A 22,064-nucleotide genomic window follows, 5' to 3' on the forward strand; every position below is an offset into this window, starting at 1 on the left:
CTATGCTTATTTGCTTCAAAAAATACTAAACGAAGACTCAACTTGACTGGCACATATAGAATAGTAGGAATGACATATATGAATAAATAACCAGTGATGTGATTCTCCGTAGAATTTGCAAAAAAATATTTTGGCTAAGACTATTCAAATTTAGTTGATAGTGAATTGTAACGAACGTTTTAAAGAATTTTCTTATACGCGATTTACTAACGATTCAACAATAAATTTAACTGACTGATATGAGGCAAAAATATTTTGATAGACAACTGTCAAAGCAATTATTTTTTCATATCTTAGAATATTTAGAATACAACGATGCTCATGAAAATAATTAATTCATAGTAATTTTTAACAAATAAAAGATATTAGACTAAGATACGCAAACATTTGAATTCCAGCAGTAAAAGTTTTAGCAAAATTAGGATATTTTAGTAAATGGAAATCCTTTTATCAAAATTACAGAAAATATCATGATAGTTCAACATGTGACATCGAAAAAACATGGAGAGAATACTTAGCTTTTATCCTTTCTAGAGACCCGGTAATGGTTAACTTCGGTTCATCCGGAGGTACGATCTCTGGCGAATGGAACAGCCAACAGGATTCCGGGATCAATATCAATTGGCGTGGTTTGGAGCTTGGGCATCAGATTGAAGCAACTGATTGAATGATGAATTCGAACTTTCCCTTTTTACTATTTTACAATTTTTCATTTTTTCGATATTCAACTTGACATTAGCAAAAACCTTCCACTTCCATACAGAAATTGCTTTTTATATATATAGATGAAGTGAAATGGACTCCTAGATTCAAAATTTACCATTGAAATTAAATTTCAAAAACCTTTACGTAGCAGTTAATTTTAGTTGAATCTGGGAAGCAGGTTTTCAGATTTGATACTTAAGTATTTAAAAAACCCAAACAGCGATTCTGATTAAAGTTAAGGAATTCTCAACAGCTAATAAGATATTTTCACTCACATTTTCAAGGAATGTCAAAATTTTAGTTCGGATTTCGCCAGTTAAATCATTTTAAAATATAGTTTAGACGAATATCAGATGACATTTGGTTTAAAATATTAAACTATTCTATTCTATTGAAAAGGTTTGTTGCGTAAAAACTTCTCTTAAAATTGCTACTATTTAAGCTTCCTATATGATACTCAAATAATTTCCTGTCAAAATTTTCCAGAAAACCCGGAAGCGAACGAACCAGAAGTAATCGCAAATTCTCCACCATTACAATCACCATCACTTTTCCCCACTACTACGAAGGAGGTAGGAATATGGCAATTGACTGTTTTGTGCTCGTATTTCGCCTTTTCTACCTCCTATCATGCCCGGACTAGCATCCCCCACCTTTGATTCGCCGTCATCCCGGAAAAGGATCGAAAACAGCATATCCCAACAACGAAAGACTATTTCTGGTGCTCACCAGCAGAGGGCTTGCTGTACATCGGAAAAGCACGCACCCACACAAACACACACTCATACAACGTATCACCGGGTAAGTTTTCTCCGTTTTCTCCTGGCAAATATTCCCATGCACCGACACTGACTTTTGGTGGTATTGGTGTTGGTCGGAAAATCGATTGAACACTCTCGTTGAGGTAGGTTCAGGATTTTGGAGGATGTTTTGTTGTTTTTTCTTCGTTTTTGGGAGGAAAATTATTTTCAATATTTAAAAGTGGGAATTTCTAGTACACAGTGTTTTTCTGTTTTCATAAACAGTTTCTTTGTTGACGATCAACTCAATCGGGGAACTGTTTGTTGGAACAGTGATTTGCGATAATTGGAGCACTTGAGCCGAGGCTAGTTAGTCACGTTTGATTTTATGTCATTGATAATATTTGAACTTTCCAGTAGTTTTACTTCTGGAAAGTATAAGCAAACGGCACAACAATACGTACTTGATATCATATCCAAAAAACGAGGAGCTGGTGGGCTGAAGTTTTCCCGGAATCGGTCAGGAATTTCACACGTGATTTGAGTTGGGGGATCTAGTTAGTTTGATCTCTCGCGCGGTTCGATATCGATAGTGGGCTCGGGCGCTCGTTTTCACTTTCCAATCACTCTCGGTTACAAACACTTCAGAAAGAATAAGCTCCTGGTTTACTTTCTACTCGAAGGGATCCACTCGATGTATTCGAGCGATTGTGAATGAAACAGAATCTTTTCGCAACGACCAGGTACTTAACAAAGTCGGGATGGCTCTCTTTTGCTCGCTCGAGCTAAGTTGTTTTTACTTTTTTTGTATCTGTACCCCTGGATTAATGTACCGGTAATCTTTCGGGTGGCCCCCGTTCCTGTTACAACAAAGTGTAGCGCCGGTCCAACGAATTGGTTCCAGACTACGCGAGAACACTATGCAAACTGCACTATCTCACTCTAACTTTCCTTTTTGGGAAACCCGGCTTATATTTTGCTGTAACTGTTGTAATCACTACACACACCCTCTTTTTCCCGGAAATACTTCCTATATTTTGCGCACCAAATATGGAGCCACACCAATAAAATTCACTTTCCAAAAATTTTCATCCCACAAAATCAGGTACCAAAAGCACTTTTTAATAGATTCTTCCAAAGTACCACAAAATATCCCAAACACCCACTTGAGTTTTTCTCTTAAACACTCAAAAAAGTTTCAACACATTACAAAATCTTCCGATCCAAATCGGAAAACCCACTGATTCGAAACCAATTTTACACCCCAAATTCACCGGACGACCTAGGACAACAATATTTACAGTAGGCGCTCAGCTTAAGTTTTTTTTCTCCGTCGCTCGTTTATTTTCCTGCTGCAATCCTTTACCGTTCCCCGGTTTCGCTAAGCTCAGAGTTGCTACTGATGAAAGGGGTTGCTTCTGGTCGTCGGGATAGGTCAGTCCTGACGGTAGCCCGAAAACGTTCTGCGAGCAAACTAGAGGCAACCCGAAACTACCCCAAACTATACGCTGTTGAGTGTCGTCGGGAAGTCGGCAGGATTCAAATAAAAAAAAACGCCATCGACTCTGCTCGCTCCGCCATTATTGCATTGCATTATTGTCGTCGGGAGCACTCTCTTGCATTCGGCCGCCGATGCACATACATTCAAAAATCTGTTTGAGTCGGAGGTATTTTGTTGTGTTATGTGAGAAATAAAAAAAAAGGTTTTCAAAACACAGCGATCGAATGTGGGCGATTGAGACTACTATTTTGTGTTAGAAGAAAATACAATCTCGCGGTGGTGCTTTCTCGTATGGCAGAATATCCTACTTCTGATTTCTGGGGAGCTTATAATTCGAGGGGTTGGCCGATGTAAGGAAATAATTTTACTTTGTATCAGTCAATCATTCCAGATTGAGCGTGTGATATTCAAGTCAAAGAAATTGATTACAATAATATTTTCGAAGGACTTAGAAAACTTGATGCCTCTAAAGGAGCAGTACCTGATGGACTTCCCCCATGTTTCCTTAAAAACTTGGCGACCGAATTGACAGAACCTCTCCTGATTATTTTTAATATATCGTTAAATTATAGAAAAGTACCCAAATTTTGGAAAGAATCTTTTTGAATTCCAATTTTCAAGTCCGGAAAAAAACAGATATACGAAATTAATGAGGAATAGCTATTTTGTCTTGCATCCCCAAACTCTTTGAATGAATAATAATGAAAAAAATTATCAACTAGTAAAAATATTATAACGAGTAAAAACACGGTTTCTTCAAAGGACGCTCTACAGCATCAAATCTTCTCGAATTCATTACATATGTTATCAATTCTATAAGCAAAGGCTTTCATATTGAGGCTATTTATACCGACTTTAGCAAAGCCTTTGATCGCATTGACATACTCCTTTTAATCTTCGAATAAAAAAAAAATTGGCTTTCATCCAAATCTCCTCTCTTGGTTACAATCATACTTAACCGATCGAACACAAATCGTTCGTTTTCAAAATGAATAATCCAAATCTGTAGTTGTAACTACTGGTGTGCCTCGGGGGTCTCATTTAAGACCTCTCCTTTTCATTCCGTTCGTTAATGACACTTTCTTTATTCTAAAACGGATTGAATACCTAATATACGCCGATGATATTAAACTATTTCTGAAAATAAAAACAACCGAAGTTGTTGAAACATTTCAAAAGGAAATCAATGTTTTTTTGAATGGTGCAACAAAAGTTTACTTCAATTAAATGTTAATAAATGGAACTCTATATCATTTAGCAGAAAACAAAATTACCATATCATTGAAACAAAATTAGGCAGTCAACCAGTACAAAAATGCAAAATTGTAATTGATCTCGGCGTCATACTGGATTCGAAACTTACGTTTATAGAACATCAGAACAATATCATCAATAAAGCAAATTGCATGCTAGGATTTGTAAAACGTTTCAGCAAACACTTTCAAGACCCATACACCATAAAGTCACTTTATATATCCTATGTTCTTTCGATATTGGAGTATTGTAGCATCATATGGAATCCTTATGCAAATATTAACAAGCAACGTCTCGAATCTGTTCAAAAACAATTTTTGTTATATGCGCTACGTAAAATAAATTGGACCACTTTTCCTCTCCCATCGTATGAATCTCGTTGTAAGCTTACTGATATAGAACCTCTCAGTAAACGCAGAAAATTTTCCCAAATTTCATTTGTAAACGATGTTGATACACAAAGAATAGACAGTCCAGAATTACTTTCAAAACTAAATTTTTACGCACCCTCCCGTCCATTAATAAATATACATTCATTCTACATTAGACTTTATGACAAGGACTTTGCAAAACATCAACCTATTAATCAAATGATGTTCAAATACAATTCACAAAGTGAAGTTATAGACGTAGCAATGAACAAAACACAATTAAAAAAGGCATTTAAAAATAACTTCATACAACAACAAAACAATAGCTTATATTAGTTTTAAGTAATTTTAAGTATCGTTGTCTACAAAGTTTGACTTAATAAATGAATAAATGATTGTGCTCATTCGAGTCAGGAAAATGAGATTTATTGCATGCGTAATTGCTAAATATAATTTTTTTAATATCTTTATTATTGCTAAATATCATTGAAATGCGTATCTGAGTTTCACATCACGAATTGGAAAGTTCATACCACTCATTCATAAAACTAGATAACAAAATTTAAAAAAAAATGTGAACCTTTTTGACCGCCTCATGTTTTTTTATGTAAAACAAGCCGCTGAATACGAAAATTATACATTTTAAAAAAAATCAGTAAAACAGTTTTTGAGTTTTGCTCCAAATATAAAATTTTGGGAAAATTAAAAAGAGTACTAGTACTATGATTAAAATATTTCGGACTGCATATCATTAGTTTGAAATCTCTTCCTGCATATTGAAGGTGAATAAATTTGGTATCGTTCATCTGCATTCCATTTTTGCGTATGATCAACAGTAGGGGAGAGTGGGGATACTTGATCCCCTTTTCTTATTTTCACCATATCTTTTTTGAAAAATTTAGCAACTCGCCGTCTTTGACATTTTCTGACAGCTTGTAACTTCCAGTTTCTATGCTCCAAAAATTAGAACGATACTTGAAACCGTTGATGAACTAGAAGCATTTTCGTGGGAGTAAAAAAAATGCGATTTTTCTGAAGTTAGGGGAGACTTGATCCCCTATTGAAGAGACTCGATCTTTTATTCAGGAAGCCCTAATCCTTGTATAAAAATCAATCAAAACCCCAAAATAGAATGTTAATTGACTATTTTGGACATGTTTGTTCTCATTTCACAATTTATAGCAGACATAAAAAGAAAATTCTATAACTTTGTCTCAACGCTAATAACTTCGCATACTTAAAGGCGCTATTTTTTATAATTAAGAGAAAATTAATTATTTTTGCTCTTCTCTTCAGACAATTGTTTGATAAAGATTAGTTTTTGGATAAATATTAGTAATTTCGTAATCAGCAATCATAACGATCAATTCAGAAGAAGAATATGCCGTTTGGAAGGGGGATCAATTGTACCCAACTCTATGGGATCAATTGTACCCATAATCAACATTTTGAAAAACATTTTCTGAAAAAAGTTGAGAGTTTTCCATTGCTTTGAAATTATGGAATTATGAAGTTCATTTTACGCTCGAACGATTGATACATTGGAACAAATATTTTTTTCAAAATTTTCCCATGTAAGGAACATTTTAAAGTGAAGGAAAAAGATCTTCAAGTTACATTTTGTGAAATTTTTCAAACAAAGTTCAATCACTCAAACAATTATTTTGTTAAAATTTTTTAAACTACAAGAATTGTCATCAAGGGATCAAGTATGATGAGGGATCAAGTATCCTCATTCTCCCCTATTGTTTATATTAGTGAATTTATGATAGACAACATGATTGAAAAATGTTTTTTTTTAGAAAATGCTAGTTTTATCGACAGTTTAGAACTCGATGGTAAAATTTTTAAAATGAGTTTCTATGGACCTTAAATATCAATTCAAAACAAAGATTCCAAGTGATTGTTTATCAAAATCGGTTTGAAAATTGAAAATGTTATGTTTTTTTACTAAAACAGTTATGTTTTTATTTTTAAATAATTTAACGAACACACAGTGTACAAGAAATCACCAAAAAACAGCTTAGTGTCGAAGTTATTGTAGAATGTTGTCTGAGAGCAGAGGCATCTTTAAGGTGTCCTAAATATTATGAAATTCATAGCAAAGACCAAGTTTAGACACCAAACATTTTTGGTAAAGAATTTATTCAACAGCAAAGTTAAACACCAAAATGGTTAACTTTATTATCTAAAATAGAACGTTTTTCCAAACGTTTTTTAACAAACTAATAATCAATAATCTTAACTGAGAATTTTTCTTAACATAGTAATTTTCAAATATAAAAAAAACTTATAATTCCACTGAAACAACAATAGTCATTTCAAGGAATTTTGAAAGCACAACGATGTCAAATTTTGATCTCATTCGACACAAAAAAAGCAGTACCACTGTGCTCTTGAAACTCATTTCAAAATGGTGATGAAAAGAAGTATCATTAAGACTTCGGTGGAACCTAAACTTGGTATGATTATGGTATCCACATATTAAAACTGAGAAAAAAATTTGAAATTGTACCACCATTGTACCAATTCGGTATAATTTTGCCATGAAAGTCTGCTTGGTACTGGTTTGAATTTATAACTCATAGCCCGGTACTTGGCGTACGATCTGGAAACCATAACCACTGATGAACTGATGTATAAGCTCGAACAAAAAATCTTCAGAAACTTGTGTAAAATTTCCAGTGCTCTCTTTTGAAGAAGCCGTTAAAAAGTGACGAAAAACAGTGCTTGATTTGTAACTTTTGGACGGCGCAATAGATGGCACTGTTTCTAGATAGCTCTTTTCAAAGTAAGAATTTTTAAAGAGGGCGCAATGCTATTTGAACTCATTAATAAAAAACTTTAAATACAATTAGATGAATTGCTCTATATAATTAGATGAACTACGAATAATTTTCAGCTGAGAAAAATAGCATCATTATAATGTTGTCACTAGAGAGACTGACGAAATGACCGATATACAAGCTTGAATTATAAAATTCCAGAAACGTATACAAAATTTCAAATGCTATCATTTAAACAAGCCGAATCAACTTTTGAAGTACCTGATTCTTGGATGAGCGCAACTGTATATGATCTCAAAAATTAATAAAATAAAATCGTAGAAAAATGGATGTCTTCAATTTATTCACAAAAAGGTAAATTCATCTGGCTCATTTTACCTTGATTTTTTTTTACTAAAGAAGCTAACTAACAACTTTGAACAAGCCAGACGAACCAGTTATTTTATCCAGTTGAGCTTAAAATTAACAATCCAACGAAGAAATACAGATTCTGGACTTCTCTGAGCGGGCATATTCACGCATCATATCTGGTTGTATTAAGTGCTTCATGATAGTTTGAAGCAATTCGAAAAACAGCTTTAATTGTAAAATTTTGATAACGAAAACCAGAAATGTGTAACGAATCTTCAACATCAATTTGCTAGAAAATCGTCAAATAGATACGACCTCTTCATAATTGACTAAAGGTTTGTTATTTTGTTATGTTTACATTTCATTTTCTTCTTGACAGTTCTCTCTGGTGTCTTTGGAGACATCTGGTGGTTCAACCAAAAAACATAAAATTGATTCAAAACGGTCGTCGGGACTTTACACACTTTTCAAGGCTTAGCTTGTACATCAGTTCATCAGTGCCATTACCTCAGCGGGGCTGAGTCATTCAATGACTGTCAGAAAGAACCAAATACACGTTTCTTTTAAGATTCTGTTAGAATATTCCAAATGTTTAGATTCACTGCAGAAGGATGATTTACAAAAGATTCGTGTAGGCTGGGTTTGGATCAGCGAAAAAAAATTCAGGTTTCCGATTGTTTTGGCAGCAAACCAAAGCCAAAACAATTACGTTTTACCAAAGTGTTATCATACTCGTATCAAATAATGCAGTTAGTATAAATCAACGAGTCGTGTTTTATATATTACTTAAACATCAATATACAGATTATAAAACTCCGATTTTTTTTTATTAAAACTTAATGGTTTCATTAAATCTTAAAAAGTAAATTAAAACAAAAATGTCAAATAATCAAAATTGCACAATATCGAGTGATTTACCAAAATAAAGAATACCCTGATTATATTTTTTACACTTTTCCTTTGTTAAATTGCCCAGCAAACATAAAATCGCATTAGTAACGATAGCTCAACTCGTTAACAATGTTAATGCAATTCGCAATTCCTACCAAATAAGTAAACGATCGTAAAAATGGTTACTTAAAGTCTTCTAACTCGGATATGGGAAAAAGGCCGCCATATTTGCAAATTTGACCTCCCTCGCGGGATTCAGGTGAGAAAGCATCCTTGTCGTTCTTTCTACGATAAGCAGTGCAACCAGATTTCTAAAAATCAGAGGGTTCATTTGGAAAAATGGTCCAATGAGAGAATCAGCAAACATTGTCGCTGGCAACGGATTGCATGCATTGAGAGCTAAACTTGCGCTCTCTCGAATATTGTCAGGATGTACGATATAAGGTGTTGCATATCGTCCAATTTCTACAATACTTCTCGCTAAAGCCAGAAATTAAAAATATTTATGAAACGTCAACAAAGTTTTTTGAGAAATATATCTACAAAAATGTTTGCTGGGTGACACATTTTTTCCTTTATCTATGAAGTAGTCAAAAATATGTGTGCTTTTGATACTACCAAACTGTGTGGAATTGACACTGCATGAGGAAAGCCACACAGTTGGAAGAATGAGTGCATAAATTTTGTTAGGTTATTTTGCCGTTTTGATTTCCATTCTCCAAAGCTCTGAAAGAATTTTTTTTGGTAAGTATTGATCGTCGTTTAGTTAATTTTTCCAACTTCATTTAATTTGGTTCGTGTTTCAGTTCTGGTCGAGTAAAATTCTGGGAAAATTAGATGGAAGAGATGAAACACCAGATTCTATGTCGGAGCGCCCCCAACAAGCTTTGTTAATCAAAATGTTCATTTTTTCATCATATTGACCAATTTTCAATAGTTTTTAGTTTAGTAATTTTTTTACACGGAAAATAATTTAAAGGTAAAATTTACCGAGATAAAAAGGTGAACGCTCGTGAAAGCCAAAAAGGTAACTTCTACCTCTTCGAGGTGAAACTCACCTCACAGCGAGTTAAAGTTTACCTGAATCGAGCTGGAAAAAAAGATACTATTCACCGAGAAAAAAGGTGAGTTCAAAAAAGGTAAATCTTACCTCGCAGTGAGGTGAAGTTCACCTGAATTGAGCTGAATAAAGCGGTACAATCCACCTAGAAAAAAGGTGAATCAAAAAAAAAAAAAAAACTTACATTTTGCCAGGTGAATGAAAAAAAGGTAAAATTTATCGAGAAAGCTGGGTGGAAAAAAATCACATCGCAAAAAGGTAAATTTTACCTTTTTTTCTATTTTCCGTGTAATAATAAATGGAAAAATACACTCATACGAAAAGGAAACGTTAAATTCACCTGGATTTTCACGTAGGCTCTTATTACGTGAATTTTTGCTCGACTTACGTCAATCGCGTAGAAGCTTATACAAATTCACTTGATCCGTACGTGAAATTCACATGGCTGTTTGCTGTCAAAACAAAGACACATTCGATTAACGTGAAAATCCAGTGATCTGCCAAGTACAAATGGATTGGGTTCCTTCTATGTATCTCACGTAGCTCTGAATAACTTATTCACATAAAATCTATGTGACGGAATACAGTAACCAATATGACGCGGATCCAACAGTTGGTGAAAATTCTCGGCGATGGAGAAGCTGATTAGTTAGTTCAAATTTTGTTGTGTATTCGTTATTAACGGTTTTATTTTTTATTTTTTTGGAATTGGGGCAGCTAGGACGACCAGGCAATCACTGTGAAGGCAACTCAAATACCGTTTTCGCTACAATATTATATGTTTCGATAGAAAATAAAAAGTACATCGTATTAGAAATAATAAAATGTCCTGCGAAATCAACACATTTGTTTATTTATTAGATCCGAAAAAAAAAAACAAATGCGTTTATATTCCAATAAAATCTATGTGAATCTATTCACTAACAACTCATAATAAAATAACGTGCATTCTGCTTCCTGTGCGAGCTCTGTTTGCTACCTGAAATGCACGTAGGTTTCACGCGATTTTCATGGTGGCAAAAATCCATGTACATTTTCACGTGGCGTTCATTTGAAGAGTTCTTTCAGTGTACATCTTCTTTTTTTATTTTTAAACAGTCTACACAGTTAGAAAAATGTAATCTTACATTACATGTTAAACAATTATCGCTATGAAGAATAAGAAAAAAAAGATATAGAAGCTTCGTATTTGCGGGGAGATTTATATGAAGATCGTATGCGAAACTCAAATGAGAGTGCACTACCTACACAGTTAGAAAAATGTAAAGATACGTTACGAGTAGTTTTACATTTTCATAACACCACTTGAAAAAATATGAAAAATCTGATCGACCATATCTTAGCCACCCAAGCAACCAAAAGTCTCATATCTATTTAAACTCGTGCCTCCAAAGTTCGAATTTCGCTGAACAAAGGTTCCAAAGGGAATAGGTACCGAATTTTTCAGAATGTGAGCATGAAAATTACAAAAGGTTCCTCAAATAGCCTTCTAAGGACTTGAAGTTCCAAAAAATTCCTCAAATAGCTTTTTTGTGACATGTAAATCGCATCCACACAGCATAAAAGATACAAATTAGATCTCAAATAGCCTCCAGAGAGCTTCAAGTTCTAAAAAGTTCCTCAAATAGCCTTTTTTGAGACATGTCCACCATTTCATGAATATGAAATGTGAACGAACATCACATGAGGGCATATAATAAATAAATCATTTTTTGGAGCTTGGAAATTTTTGTAATGTATAATGTCTTTTGAAACTTCAAATCGGAACAACTTTTAGTTAGCTCGCAAATGATTGTTTTTGAAAAGAGTAAATATTTTGACTTTATAAAATTTCATCCGACTGTATTTACTTACCACGAATTTATCACACATAGAAAGTCAGTTGAAGCAATTCATCAATTTAAATATCAAGATGAACTCAAGAATTTGTATAAATTGAATGCTTAGCAGTGATAAACATGGGATTCTATTTTTTTTAAACCGATATTATTTTAACCGATGATTGATTTATATGCCGTTTCGTAATGTTTCTTAGTAATAATCAACATGCGTCTTTGCTGCTGCCCGCTGGCTGTCCTTGCGGATATTCTAGGAAGCGTATAACCACTTCGAATTTAAGCTGCTGACAAGGCAACATCTAGGTGTGGCGTCGTGGCTGCGTGTTTGGCTATCATCTCGGAGGATCGGGTACAAATCTGGTACCAGGACTAATTTTTTCCATTAGGTTGTTTGATTGCTTGAGTAAGCGAATCAAATAATTGTGTAGCAGAACTGGCGTGCGTGCCGAGTAGTGCCGACATGTATCGAACAAAATTAAAAACAAAGCAATTAAGTATGATCAACTAAGGGAGGGGATGGGAGGAATAAAGATGGATGCCGAGAAACCGGCAGCACCACATGGGCGAGTGGTGACCAAAGTAAGAGAGGAGAGGAGAATTATTTTTTGTTTTTGCGGATTAAACGTTTACTTGTGGGCTGAATAAAGGAAATTAAGAAGGCCGTTCAGATCTGTAATGGAACTTCAAAGTTTCAATAAGAACTTAAATTTTGGGCTGAATAAAACGAACTTCAGCACATTGATTATTCTGATTAAGCTGTGTTTGACCTTTTTAACGAGACATTTGGTTGCTTGGGCATTAGACTGCCCCAAATTTGTATGGGAAATTCAAAACCTGTGAAATGTTATGCGCTGCAGGTTACAATTGATCCTAGGCCTAGTACAAGATCTCATGCCAAATTTGGGCCAGATCGGATCACGTTTAGGGGTCGCTCTACGAGCCTGAAGTTTGTATGGGATTTTGAGACATTTTGTTCGGGAGAAACATGAGAAACCAGTTTTTCATCAATAACTTTGGTTCCCGTCGGCCGATTTCTTTCAAAAACGGGTTTTCTTAAAGCCTAAATTATGAAAAATATTTCATCCGAAGACTGCATTTCAATTAGAGTTAAGATAAGAAATTTATAAGGCTTCAAAAATGGGTTAACTTTTTTAAGGATGGTATTCATCACTGTTAATGAGTCGAGGCGGTCGAACATATTTACGCCTCATTAACAGTGCTGAATACCACCGTTAAAAAAGTTAGCCCATTTTTGAAGCCTTATAACTTTTTTATCTTAACTTTTATCGAAATGCAGTCTTCGCATGAAATATTTGTCATAATTTAGGCTTTAAGAAAACCCGTTTTTGAAAGAAATCGGCCGACGGGAACCAAAGTTATTGATGAAAAACTGGTTTTTCATGTTTCTCTCGAACAAAATGTCTCAAAATCCCATACAAACTTCAGGCTCGTTGAGCGACCCCTAAACGTGATCCGTTCTGGCCCAAATTTGGCATGAGATCTTGTACTAGGCCAAGGATCAATTTTTGCCTGCAGCATCTAACTTTTTCAAAAGTCGGGTCATTTGGGGCACTCTATTGGGCATCTTATGACAATTCTTTTGATCTCATTGAAGAAATCGAGAGTAAAACCTTTTTTGTATGTTTTTGACAAAATGTTAATGTTGAGTTTATATTACTTAAGTTTAGCTTAAAGTTTGGACATTTTCTAAAAACTGCACTCAAAATTCAAACCCGATCATATCAGGATGGGGTGGACCAAGCATCACTTACCAATGATTTGGGGAACGGTTCATGTCATTCAGTTAGGGTGGTTGGATTATCAACGATAGTTACCTGAAAAAAAAAAGTAAAATAATATTGAGTTTTTTGTTCAAAATCATTTAAACGGTTAATTACAGCAATAACAAAATCAGCACCCTGAGAAGCCCCTCGTTATAGACTCTTTATTTTGCTTCCCCAAACAAACAACAAACATCGAACGGTTGCATCGTCGAACCGGCAAAAGGTTAGAGAGTAGAGCAAAACATGGGAGAAGGTATCAAACCAAAACACAACCCCCGATTGCAACGAGCACAAATGCAACGATTTTTGAATGCGCCGCGCATTTTCTCTCTCTTCTCGCATACACACATATCGTCGTCGGAAGAACTTTCGAGGGAGCCAAACGAAAGGGTGAAAATCAGCCTCCCCCAAGCTTTCCATCAACCCCTTTGAAAATCGCCCCTTCCCCCCCGTCCGACAAATGACGGGAAGCAAAACATCCCTAAACAAAAATCGCGAATCAAATTCGATTTCCTTGTATTTGTCAGCGTGTTTAGTAAGAGTGTTTCACTAGCAGTTGTTTTCGTTTTACGGTCGATTTTGTCGCGGAAGGTTTCCAACGTAGGATAGAATAAACCGACGACGACGACGACGTTTGTATGTAGACAGTCATACGTATTGCGGTTTCTGTTTGTTTTTCCTGATTCAAGTGATCCGTTTTCACTGCCGCCCCGGCTCTGTTTCCTCTTCTGCTTTTTTCTTCTCTCGACTGAATATTTTGGTTTTTTTTGCTTAAAGGAGACTCTGCTTAAGGTCCCAGGAACGAAAATGTCGTCGCGTCGACGATGTCGTCGATTTGCTTCGAGCTACCCAGAAACATGACCAATAGAACAATATTTACTTTCTTACTGGTTGAAAATCAGGATTCAAATACAATGATCAGCATAAGCATAAGAATATGAAATCAAACTTTAAATGCAAACTGATGATTTCAGAACTCAGAGCCAAAATTCACATTTGGAAATTGAAATCAGAAAATAGAAGTCATCTTAAAAATTATTTTTGATCACAAATCCAAATCTGAATTAGGAACCAGAATTAAGATCAGTTGGCGAAATTTTTTTTAACTGAAAATTTGCGCCGGGGATCTTCCGATCTCACCCTAAATTGAAAATTTGTTTCATTTTTATTACTCAAAAACTCGTGTATTTTTAAAGAATTATAATTTTTTTATTTTTCGAGTTAGATTCGGTAAGATTTTAGATTTAGATTTAGATAGAGCTCCATAACTCTGTTATTTTTCAACGTCGTAAAAATGAACTATTTATTCAATTTTGGGGAAGATTTGAAGACCCCCGGTGCAAACTCGTCAGATAATAAAAAAAACCCTCGAGTTTTTTTTTAGTTTTTCTACGGGTTCATCAGTGTGAGATGATTCCATATGGATATTACATGAGTGAAATCAAATTGAAATTTGCTCTCTGTGGTCAAATTTGGCTTACAAAAAAATTAATTAGTTTTTTTTCCTTTGTAGAATGAAATAATCCGGACTATTTTTTTATTAATTTTTCTGATAAAAAGGAAAAAAAATGAAGATTGTTACTTTTTTGAATATTTTCTTTAGGATTTTCAATATAAAAACGTCATCGAAAAATTCATGAGCTTTGCCTAAGACAGTGAGACAAATAAAATAGAGTCATTAAAGTTTTAACGTCATTTAAGAAGTTTCCAAAATTCTTAAAGACTTCAAATAAAAATTTTACAAAATAAAACTTACCATGTAGATCCTGTATTGAAAATGAAAGTTGAAAATTCAAAGTTTAGCTCAAGCTTAATTTCTTTTCCAATTTTAACTGAAATCCCAAATATTTTTTTTTTCTAGAAAATTTATGAGCACAAATTGGGCTGCATATTCTTGCAACTTCCGAATCAATACATCTAATGATCGAGAAATAGGATAGATTTTCAAAAATAATCATTTCGTAGAAGCTATCAACCAAGAAAAGCTAATAAACTTACTTAAGATTTTCAATTAAAGTCTATAGCATGAAAATCTGCTGTTCATAAATTGATTTAGAAGTATTTAAAGCAGGATTTAACTCTAATTTATACTATAACCTATACTATATACTATAACCGGTTTAAAATCTTACTTTCTTGTTCACAAAGTTATTGCCCGATGCAATTTTAAAAAAGGCCTTGAAAGAATCTGATAAAATGCAGATTGACAAAAAGTTTGAATCCTATGATAATAAGATAAATTTATTTGATTTCTATTTACTGTTACTGAAAAAACTTCTACGTTTGAGCGATTTAAAATTATGGTTTGTTCACCATTTTTAAACATGTTTTTTAGTCATATTCTTGTAATAATTTGATATTCAAATACCATTTAAGCATTTCTATTTACTTTTAAGTAGAATTCTGAAAACTAATTTTAAGCCTTTTTTGAAACATGTTTTATCGATTTGTATTAGGCTGTTCACTAATTACGTAAGCACATAGAGGGGGGGGGGGGGGTTCACATTCGCTTACGATCTCTTACTAGGGGGGTAGGAGGGGTTTCTAAAAATCTTACGTAAGAAAAATATTACATTAAAAATTCATCACAGCCACAGCCATACGAAAACATATTACTCAGGTTTTTTTTACTCACCACCTATTTGTTGGTTAATTTTGATGTTATGTAATTTATCTTTTAATGTCTTTGAATGAATAAAAAGAATTGCAGGTTCAATAAAATTTATAGAGAATCAATTCAAACCAAAAACACTAATTCACATTATTAAAAAAGAACGTCGCTTTTCTCTTTTCATCATAACAATCTTTTCAATTGAGAAATTTATAGAAACAAAAAGGAAAATGGCGCGTTGTGACACCACAATTTGAATCCATCATATTTCGAAAATGACTTCATTCAGAAAAAAACTTTAAAAATCAATACAAGGTGCTTCAAGTAATGAATTTCTAGACAGTTTTTTCAGTGATAGACACTACCAACTCTAAATTTTACAAATGATTTTCCAAAAAAAATCCTAAAACTTTATCGCTTACCGCTAAATGAGTCTGAGCTTTTAGGTTAGTTGATAACGTGATTGTCGTTAAACTTTTCTGTCCCTATTCTAGTAGTATAGAATGATATTTTTTTAAAGGTTTTCATGATTTTCAGGTAAAAAACATAACAATTTTTTATGGTACGTTGTGCTAACCTGATCTCTCTTTTTGAAATCGGAATTTAGATTTTAGGGGGGAGGGAGGGTTGAAAATTTCCAAAATTGTGCTTACGTAAATAGTGAACAGCCCCTAAGGCTTTAAAAAAAAAACGATCACACACATATAGGATCTCAGTGAAACTTCATGTTTCTTTGAAGAGATCAAAATTTACTTAACTCTAAGGCGTACATGGCGTTTCATGGATATTATGGCTAGCATCTTACAAATGCTAAAACCACCAGACCACAAGAAGAGTACTATGTGTGCCGTGATCGGGATTCGATCTCATGAACTCTGGCTTAGAAGACTGGAACGCTATCCTCTAGGCCACGGCCGGCGGCTTTGAACTATGTAAGCCTAGATAAGATTGTAGGCGGATATTGTTTGAAATTCAAATTTTAGTTAAATTTAACTGGGATTAATTTGATTACCGCGGTTATATAAAACCTAGTGAAATTATTTTGAAAAATCATCATAACTTTGCCTAAAGCTAACTTTTTTCTTCAATTAAACGCTCATACATCAAGCTTCAAGTTGCCAAAAAACGCTTTTTCTATCGATTTGTTGTTGTTATTAAACTCCTTATTTCAAATAAGAGAAAAAAAATGTTTTTAAAAGCCTACAAAACCTACTTAAAATTGAATTTTATTGAAATCGGTTCATTCTATGACTTTTTACTTTTTAAATTTACTTATTGGCTTGATATAATTTTTATTATTACATTGTGGTTTATTAATAATTTAAGCTTAAAATTACTTTTTTCTTTCATATACTTTTTCGATGCCTTTTGAGTCACCAAGCATTAGTGTATAATTGGAAGTTTTTTTTTATTCCGGAATAAGGGCAACCGGATCCAATTTTATATGGAAATTTGTATGGAAGAAAAAAATTCTGCATATTGGGTAATCCAGAAAATTCAAAAGAGCTTGGAATGGAGTCTTTAATAATTGGCTTATTTTTGAGCTTCATTTTTTGGCAACATGAGAAAAAGCTAAGTTATAACTATTTTAAAATAAAAAATTGAATACATTGAAAATTATTTAAAAATTGCATGTTTTGCTGGCTAGAGCATTCAATCATTTCATGAAATGTTTTGGCAAGCTTAAAAAAAATTTAACAAATTCATTAGCTATGAACTGCAGATTTTTGGGATTTTTTATTTTCATCCTACGGTAAAACAGCTTTCAAATTTGCAGTCAAAAGCGCTAAAATTTAAAAGAAAATTCACTAATTTTTTACAATTTTTTTTTGTTTAAAATCAAATATCTTTTCTTGGGTACAAGTTAGGTTTGTTGTTTGTTGATAAGAAATATACTGCAAGAATCAAGGAACATTTAATATCCAAAAAAAATTTTTTTTTTGAGCTTTTAATAAATCTCTGGTGATTTATGAATGAAGAAATAAGTTTTCCCATACAAATTTCCATACAAAATTAGAATTCGTTGCTCTAATTTGAAATTTTCATTCAAAGTTAACAGCGGACTAAGTTCTCCAAAAAGTAAAGCTTTATAAGAAATAAGATGTATGCGGAATCTTTAAAAAATAAATAACATTTTCTTTTCGTTTTTAATTATCTTAGTTTTCGTCGCAAAGGACACTTTCTAAATGTTCAGCAAGATTAATACCGATTTCGTATTATCGTAAATTTCTGAATAATAAGATTGTATTATTTCATTTCTGGAAGCACAAGTTTTATTTGATTATCGATAGTGAAAAAAATCGGAAAAATTACCACTATGGTAAACTTCTAAATGTATGCAATATCAGAAGAATTTTTCGAATATGAGCTCAAATGACAGATAATTTGCTTCCTTTAGTTTGAACGAACAAAAAATTACTGCAATTGGCATTTTTCATACCTTGAAATTTCAATTGCTTCATAAATTTGACAATAGCAATAATATTGCCAATACCAAAAATAATTTGCTAGCGGCTTTGGCGTAGTGGTTAGAGTTCTAGTTATCAACGCCAAGGTTAATAAGATCGAATCTCGGTCATGGTAATTTTCTGTAGTCTGGTGGTTTTAGCATTTGTAAGAGGCTTTCCACGTAACTTCGAAAGCTGCACGCTTAGAGTTAAGGAAAGAAGATCACTTCAAAGAAACATGAAGTTTAACTGAGATCCTATATGTGTATTTCGTGTGTATAAAACTATGGTTGAAATCAGTTGGGTGATTAAAGTTACCTCGAAACGTAAAAACGCGTTTTAGGTTGAAAACTTAAGTGAAACTACTAAATATGTTTTTTTTGTAGAGAAATGAATCCAACTTAGATGAAATTTCAGGGACTAGATAAGGGAAAATTGATGTTGAAAAACATGCGAAAAAAATTCGCCTTGTCTCCCGGTGAGACTTGAACCCACATCTTGCGCCTCTCCGGGGCCCATGTATTAACATTCTACTACAGGAGACCAACCTGGCGTATGAATATTATACTGGTTTTTTAAAAAAATTACTAAATATGTTTGAAAATTTTGAAATCAATGATGATGTTTTAGTATCCCCACCATAGATAGTTTTTTTAAACTTCTGAGTGATACGAAGAAGGAACCATTTCCAAAATATTTCAGAATGAAGAAAAATGTGATCAAAGTTACCCCAGTTTGTTTCAAAAGTCATTTTCTACAAATCTCATTAGAAAACAGAAACCAATGGCTATTTTCTGCGAGTAGTAGAAAATTGACAATCTTGAACTCACTAGAGTGAGAAGTGAAAAATGAGAAGTGAGCTGTGAGAAATTAGACGTGAGACGTGCAATCTGAGACCTGAGATATAAGACATGGGACGTAAAAAATGAGATGTGAGACATCTTTGCGTCTCACTTCTCACGTCTCAAGTCTTACGACTCTCACTTCACGCCTCACTCCTCACTTTTTATTTCTTACGACTCACTATTCTGGGGACGATTTTCGATCACCGCTAATTGTTATTATCGATTTTGGTTGATATTTTTCGGTGAGAATTAAGTCATTTGACAAACAACTTCTTTACGTTTCGGCTTACTGTTTTGTTTCGGCCATCTTCAGAAAAACTGTATTTCATAAAATTTCAAAAATAGAATATAATACAAAAAATTGTTAGAATAAAAGTTTTACACAATTTTTCGTCACTTTTAACTACACTAGAAGCACTTACAATTGTTTCGCCGTGTGCTTTCCTAACGGCTGTCTAACTTACTTTGAGTCAGATTTTGAATCGCTTCTAGTAGCTTGCGTTTTGCGTTCTTGGTGATGTCGTGCAGTCGGTTGTTGTCGTCGTGCTTGGGATCGTCGTTTTCGAATTCTTTCTTGAGAACTGTGGCGTTGCTCTTAGTTTTTTGATTATTGAGCTGTATATTTTAGAGATCTCGATAGCGTCTTGTTTTATGTTTACTGTATTTCCTTTTTTCAGTTTTATATGTAATGTTTCAGCAGTCTTTCTTTTTCCTTCTTGGTTCACTCTCTCTAAAATATAAGACTTTTCAAAATCAAATTTGTGGTTTTGTTCAAGAGCATGTTGTGTCAATCCTGTGGCCCTGGAATTTTGTTTAAGATTTGTTTTATGGTTTTTTATACCTTTTTCCAGTGTTTGCGATGTTTGACCACAGTATTCCTTTCCACATTCACAGGGAATCGAGTAAACTACATTTGTTTGTTTAAGTTTTGGGATCTGGTCCTTCGTTTTGGTGAACAAACAGATGGTCGAAGATGACCGAAACAAAACAGTAAGCCGAAACGTAAAGAAGTTGTTTGGATTTGACTTAATTCTCACCGAAAAATATCAACCAAAAACGATAATAATAAATGAATCACTATTCTGGCCTCACGTCGCATGTCTCATGTGTCATTTTTCAGGGTTCATGTTTACATACGAGACGTATCTCGTATCACGTCTCACGTCTCACGTCACACATCTCACGTCTCACGTCTCACGTCTCACGTCTCACGTCTCACGTCTCACGTCTCACGTCTCACGTCTCACGTCTCACGTCTCACGTCTCACATCTCACGTCTCACGTCTCACGTCTCACGTCTTACGTCTCACGTCTCACGTCTCACGAGTCACGAGTCACGTCTTACCTATCTAGTCTAACGTCTCAGGTCTTAATTTCTATGACTCGTGTCTCAGGTGTGGCTCAGGTTTCAAGTCTCATGTTTCTGGTCTCATGTGTCTCATGTTTCATGTGTAAGTTCTAATATGTCAGATCACAGGTCTAAAGTTACAGAGTTCTGGAATAAGCACGGGTTATTTCACGATTTTGAAGTGTTTCTCAGAGTCATAAAACAAAGAAAAAAATATCTTAACTTCAGAATATGCAACCTGAGCATTTCGATGAGAGATGAGTCTAATTATATGATTTCTCCGGAAAACATGAATTTTAAATTTAAAATTAAATTTAAATGATAGTTGAACTTTCATTCACCACAAACGCTTCCCCACACAGCAAAAATTATTTCCTGTAAAATTACGCAAATGTCCCGTAACAAAAAGGAGTAGGACATTTATCGATATTTAACAGGTCGAAAAACAAATTACGTGACACTTAGTTTTCAGTGTACAATTCTTGACAGGACATTTACTGAATAATAAATGAATCTTCGTTGACTTTCAAGGAAAACAATTTAAAATTACAGGTTTTGTTAATTACAGGTTGATTTATTTTAAAGGTTGCAGTTTTCATTGACTCAAAATAGTCAAAATTTTTTTCTGTGCGTAGCCTCTCAAATGAATCCTCAAAATCTCCAAAGCAGACCAACTATTTGACTGCTGCTACTGCTGATGTTTGCAACAGCATTTGCTTTATTCCTCTGCTATTTTTTTCATCAAGAACTCTTCTGGAAGGATTGAGAAAAATCGCAGTCTTAAAGCCACCACAACTCGCTAAACGATAGCAATGATGCCGATGATGATGCTGCTGGCAATGATACTGGTGATGATGTTGATGCTGATGACGACGACAGTTTCACTTGAGCTACTGCTGCTGTTACTAATCTAAATGGCGAGGAAACTGCGACCGAATGATGCTAATGAGGAAAAAGCGTCATTGTTAGAAAGATGAATTCTCTTTGAGGGATAGTGAGCCTTTCATTGATGTTAACAGATTTAACGTAATTTAAAAGTATATTTTTTTCTACATCAAAATAATTGACAGTTTATGAGAAGTATTTTTCCTAGATTTCAATAATCGTTGCACTCATACTGAAAAAAAAACTGCCAAATGATCTAAAGACAAAGCACCGTTGGCACTTTTTTGACCTGGAGGAAAAAAAACTGCCAGCCAGACAATGCGAAACGAAAGCTTTGCGGATGATTTTTCTGCCAAAAGGTCTCAACGAGACTGAAAGTCTATGTATGTTCGCACTGTTTTTTTCCCCTGATGCCTCTGACCCGACTTCACGCTGGAGAAATTGTCGAGGTCGGGAGTAGGGCCTCGTTCCGTGGAAAGGAAGTTTCAACAATCAGGAAGGAAAAGCCATTTTCCCGGGATAATGGAAAAGTTCGTCCCATGATGATGGTCCTTAATTCATCGTCACTTTACTTCATTTACTTCGGGTCCCTTCTGTGGAAAATTTTCCTCATCGTTCTAGCAACTTTCCCTGGGCAAAGATGAAAA

At 34.1% G+C, this 22,064-nt stretch overlaps 1 protein-coding gene across 3 annotated transcripts in view; it reads right to left on the reverse strand.

The window, feature by feature from the left end:
• LOC129758632 (PR domain zinc finger protein 1) overlaps nucleotides 1-22,064 on the reverse strand; it is a 198,516-nt gene that overhangs the window by 54,889 nt on the left and 121,563 nt on the right. For 2 of the 3 annotated variants that reach the window (XM_055756180.1, XM_055756175.1), the window contains exon 1: nucleotides 1,910-2,910. The exons of the other annotated variant lie outside the window; for it this stretch is intronic. The gene's annotated coding sequence lies outside the window, so the exon portion shown is untranslated. Of the gene's footprint in view, nucleotides 1-1,909; nucleotides 2,911-22,064 lie in introns of those variants that run through there. 3 annotated transcript variants of the gene reach the window in all.

Source organism: Uranotaenia lowii, chromosome 3, assembly GCF_029784155.1.
Source record: "Uranotaenia lowii strain MFRU-FL chromosome 3, ASM2978415v1, whole genome shotgun sequence".
Taxonomy (NCBI): Eukaryota; Metazoa; Arthropoda; class Insecta; order Diptera; family Culicidae; genus Uranotaenia; species Uranotaenia lowii.